This window comes from Triticum aestivum, chromosome 4B, assembly GCF_018294505.1.
Source record: "Triticum aestivum cultivar Chinese Spring chromosome 4B, IWGSC CS RefSeq v2.1, whole genome shotgun sequence".
In the NCBI taxonomy this organism is placed as follows: domain Eukaryota; kingdom Viridiplantae; phylum Streptophyta; class Magnoliopsida; order Poales; family Poaceae; genus Triticum; species Triticum aestivum.
In genome coordinates, this window is record NC_057804.1 from 257183623 (window position 1) to 257189423 (window position 5801).

The window sequence follows — 5801 nt, forward strand, 5'->3', positions numbered from 1 at the left end:
ACCCACTATGCTTCATAGACGAAGTGATGGATCATCAGATCCCTGAGGGTTTCAAACCCATAAACATTGAATCATACGATGGCACAACAGATCCTGCGGTCTGGATCGATGACTATCTCCTTCATATCCACATGGCTCGTGGTGATGATCTACATGCCATCAAATACCTCCCACTCAAGCTTAAAGGACCAGCTCGGCATTGGCTTAACAGCTTGCCAGCGGAGTCAATTGGTTGTTGGGAAGACCTGGAAGCCGCATTCCTCAACAATTTCCAGGGCACCTATGTGTGACCACCAGATGCCGATGACCTAAGCCACATAATTCAGCAGCCAGAGGAATCTGCCAGACAATTCTGGACACGGTTCCTAACTAAGAAAAATCAAATCGTCGACTGTCCGGATGTAGAGGCCCTTGCAGCCTTCGAACATAACATCCGCGACGAGTGGCTCGCCTGGCACCTAGGACAGGAAAAGCTGAAATCCGTGGCAGCCCTCACAACACTCATGACCTGCTTTTGCGTGGGAGATGACAGCTGGCTAGCTCGTAGCAACAACATGACCAAGAGCCCTGGTAATTCGGATAACAAGGACAGCAATGGCAGGTCGCGTCGCAACAAGCACAAGCGTCGCATTAACGGCAATAATACTAAAGATACGGGAGTCAATGCCGGATTCAGAGGCTCTAAACCCGGTCAGAGGAAAAAGCCATTCAAAAGAAATACTTGGGCCCGTCCAATTTGGACCGAATACTCGATCGCTCATGCCAGATACACAGCACCCCCGAAAAACCAGCCAACCACACTAACTGGGATTGTTGGGTGTTCAAGCAGGCAGGCAAGTTACATGCCGAAAACAATGACAAGGGGCTGCATAGAAACAACGAGGAGGAGCCCCGACCGCCGAACAATAGAGGATAAAAGGGCTTCCCCCTACAAGTGCGGACGGTGAACATGATATACGCAACCCACATACCCAAAATGGAGCGGAAGCGTGCATTAAGGGATGTATATGCGATGGAGCCAGTCGCCCCAAAGTTCAACCCGTGGTCCTCTTACCCAATCACTTTTGATCGAAGGGACCACCCCACTAGCATCCGTCACGACGGATTCACCGCATTAGTTCTAGACCCAATCATTGACGGATTTCACCTCACTAGAGTCCTGATGGACGGTGGCAGCAGCTTGAACCTGCTTTATCAGGATACAGTGTGCAAAATGGGCATAGACCCCTCAAGGATTAAACCCACAAAGACGACCTTTAAAGGCGTCATACCGGGTGTAGAGGCCAACTATACGGGCTCAGTTACACTTGAAGTGGTGTTCGGATCTCTGGATAACTTCCGAAGCGAGGAGTTAATCTTTGACATAGTCCCGTTCCGCAGCGGCTATCATGCACTGCTTAGACGAACCGCATTTGCAAAGTTCAATGCGGTGCCGCACTACAATATCACAAGCTCAAGATGCCAGGCCCTCGAGGAATCATTACGGTCAACGGAAACACCGAACGCTCTCTTCGAACGGAGGAGCACACGGCGGCTCTCGCGGCAGAGGTACAAAGCAGCCTCTGAAGGCAATTCTCGAGTCCGGCTATTAAACGTCTGGACATTGCCAAGCGCGCCTGGAGTAACCTACAACAGGACCGCCCGGCACGTTCCGAGCACGTGTAGCAATACGGCCCCAACCCCAGCCCTCGCGACATTGCGAAACTAGTACTACGCATACATAATTACGCTCTGGAAATACCATGGGTATAGGGGGAGGGGCACGACCATGGCAGGCCCAGAATGCGGCTCCACCGCACCAGGGGCTACTGATTGTGTAATTCTTTTTCTTACTTTCAGGACTCCTTTATCAAGAAGCCCTGCCCGGTAGTAGAATCGCCGAGCATACGATGCAACAGCCAGGGAAGTAGAAAGCTACGTCGAATGTCCAGGTGGTCTCTATAACGAGCAGTATACTTGTTTTACATATCATTCCGCAACTCGCTCCTGGAGGGGGACATGTCAAATAGTCCCGTCCATTGCTTATTGCACTATTTGTATCATTCTGCTTTTACCGCAGCCTTTTTAATGAACAATGCACAACTTTTGCCTATTATTGCATTCCTTTTTCTTATCTATATATGTTCACTTATGACATATTGCATCCGTGCGCTTTGGTACGGCCAAATACCCCAGGGGTTTAAGTACCCCAAAATATGGTGTGATAAGTCCAAACACTTTAACAAGTGCGGCACCCCGAACTTATAGCATTATATGCATCGGCTCTGAATCATGTCTTGGGTCAATAGTTGGGTTTGCCCGGCTCCCATGTTTTGGTACCTTACGTTTCCGTTATATAGGCTAAGGTAGCGCTGGGAGAACCACTGCGATTGTGCCCCGGTTGAGCTGGATTGAGCACCTGAGTGGAGAAAGCTAAAGCTGACTGTCATGATAGGGCGAGAGGCGGTCGCTGTTCGAGAGGTTTTTCGAGTCCCTTAAGACTTATGCCGCTTAGAGCGAGGAGCCGGATTTGTCCGGCCCAGGTGTGGATAGCACCCTGAATTCAGTCTTCCGAATACTAGGGGATTTGCCGAAATTTAAAATTATATAATTCTACGGCTAAGTGAGAGTGTTCAAGCATTATAGTCTGGTTGCCTTGTTCGTTGCGCTGAGCGCCTCCCTCAAAGGACCCAAGAATGGGTAAAAGAGCTCTCAAGTTTATCCCGAACACCCCAGCAGTTGCGGCACGGGGGCAGAAGCCGACGACTCGCCATCTCTCAAAATTAATAAACGGCCGCACAGAAGGTAATATTTTAAATTCACAAGCATTGCTTAGCGCATATGAACTAGTTTTCAAGCATACAGGATAACAAATGCGAGTTTACTCAAAAATTACATCTTTGGAGCATTCACCCGCTATAAGGCGGGCACCCTTCAGGACGCCCGCATAATACATCTCGGGTGTGCAATACTCCTTGTCCGGCGGTGGAGCGTCCGTCACAAGCTTCTCAGCACCCATCTTGCCCTAGTGCACTTTAGCACGGGCAAGGGCCCTACGGGCACCTTCGATACAGACGGAGCGCTTGATGACTTCAATCCATGGACAGGCATCCACTAGGCGCCTCACCAGCCCGAAGTAGCTCCCAGGAATGGCTTCCTTAGCCCACAACCAAACTATGAGGCCCTTCATGGACTGTTCGGCCACCTTATGGAGCTCGACTAGCTGCTTCAGCTGGTCGCTCAAGGGCACCGGGTGTCTGGCCTCAGCATACTGAGACCAAAACACCTTCTCCGTCGAGCTCCCCTCCTCGTCCCGGTAGAATGCAGCAGCGTCGGACACACTGCGGGGCAGATCTGCGGATGCTCCTGGAGAGCTCCGGATTCGGGTAAGTAACAAGTAATTCACTTTCACGTGCTTGCTTTGCATGAAGAATGCCTTACCCGCCGCTATCTACTTCATTGCCACAATCTCCTGGAGGGCTTTCTGGGCTTCGGCCTTAGCGGCTTTGGTGCTCTCAAGAGCCGAGGCAAGCTCTGACTCTCGAGTCTTTGAGTCACGCTCCAAACTCTCGTGTTTTTCCACGAGAGCCTGGAGCTCTTGCCGCACCTCCGCCACCCGCGCCTCCTGCTCCTCTCACTCGGTGCACTCCGTGGACGCATTGCTTTCGGCCTTGGACACCGCATCCTTCAGGGTCGCCACGTCGTTCGTGGCCCCTGCAATTCTCACGTTATTCCTGCTATTTTTTGCAACCACATCTTTTATATACTTCCGTAAGGTATTACTTACCTTCCTTGTCCTCGAGCTGGTTTTTGGCAAGGCCGAGCTCGTTCTCGGACCGCTCGAGGCTCTGCTTCAATGCATCGACCTCCACAGTCAGTGCGGCAGAGGTCAGCAGCGCAGCCTGCATTCCCCATATTGACATACCTAGGTTAGACTCCTGCGTACATCTTTTTAGATCCTCACTTCGGCTTTTCTTTCCGAACACCAAACTGAGCATCAGGGGCTACTGTCTATGCGGTAATATTTTTACATATCTTAAATACATACCTGAAATCCTGTTAGAAGGCTGGCACAAGCTTCGGTCAGCCCGCTCTTGGCGGACTGAACTTTTTGGATCACCAAACTCATAACAGTGCGGTGCCCCTAGTCGATGGAGGCGCCGTTAAGCGCCTCCAGCAAATTACCCGGTGCCTCCGGTTGGACGGAGGTCACCGGTGTCACAGTCCCGCCCTTGTTACGAAGGGGTCGCCTGCCGGCTCCAGAACCACTGAAGGTTCTAGTGTGGACTCCGGCCCAGGGCCCGACTTAGAGCCCTTTTGGGTTTGATCCCCCTTATGCCTGGAGTCCGGGAGGTTGCCTTGCGGTGCCTCCGAGACGTCCTCCTCCTGGCTGGGCCCCTTTTGGGACCCCACCTCGGCGTCGTCCGCAGCATGAGGAGAGGAGGCGGCCGGAAGTGAAGTACTATTCACGTCCGACGGAGCCAGGGAGCCACTCGTTGAAGTGTCGAGCCTGTACTTGGGCGGGCTACAGGGTTGTATTCGGTGTTAGGAGACCCTATATGACCAACGAAATGCCATGAGTTATTCTGGTATCCGGACACTTACAATGTCGCCAGGGGCTTATCCCTCGGTGGCCACTCCTCTTCGCCGTCATCGGCGCTGGTGAAAAAGTCCGGAGGAAGGGTCCTTCCCTTCTTGGACCCTCCGGCATCCCCAGTTGGGGCAGCCTTCCTTTTCTTCTCTCCCCCCGCTAGGGGCGAGGCCACTTTTTCCTCCTTCTCGTCTTCACGGGAGGAGCCCGCCTCAGAGTCATCGGACGATGAGTCCGATAACACCTGGCGCCGGGAACTCTTTCGAGTTCCCGTGGTCTTCTTCTTGGCCTTCTTCTCCGGCACCACGTGAGGTGCCGGAACCAGCAGCCCTGTCAATTGGGCACCCGCTGGGTTTTCTGGCAAAGGAGCCGGACAGTCGATCTGTCCGAACTTCTTCTGCCAGTCCTGTCAAGGGAACGGGAGCTTAGATCCCGCATAGAGTCAAACTATGAGAAACAAATATCCTGTGATGAGCAGAATGAACTTACCGCGCTGGCTTGGCGCTTCGCGCAGAATCCACGATCCTCGGTAGTGGGAGGGTGAACCTCGGAGTCCTTGAATAGCACCTTCCAGGCATCTTCTTGCGTTGTGTCAAAAAGCCTGGACAAAGTTTGGTGCTGGGCCGGGTGGAATTCCCACAGGTTGAAGGCCCATTGTTGACATGGGAGGATGTGACGGAAGAGCATGACCTGGACTACGGTGACGAGTTTAACCTTCTTGTCCATCAGGTTTTGGACGCAGGTTTGGAGTCCGGTCACCTCTTCCGAATTACCCCACGACAGGCCCGTCTCTTTCCAAGAGGTGAGCCGTGTTGGGATGCCAGATCGGAATTTGGGGGCCGTTGCCCATTCAGGGTCACGCTGCTCGGTGATGTAGAACCACCCCGATTGCCACCCCTTGATGGTTAACACAAAGAGCCCTCGAGCCATGTGACATTGGGCATTTTGCCCACCATGGTGCCTCCGCACTCCGCTTGGCGGCCGCCCACTACCTTCGGCTTGACATTGAAGGTCTTCAGCCATAAGCCGAAGTGGGGATGGATGCGGAGGAAGGCCTCGCACACGACGATAAACGCCGAGATGTTGAGGATGAAATTCGGGGCCAGATCGTGGAAATCCAGGCCGTAGTAGAACATGAGCCCCCGGACAAATGGGTGAAGTGGAAAACCTAGTCCGCGGAGGAAGTGGGTGAGGAACACCACCCTCTCATGGGGCCTAGGGTTGGGGATGA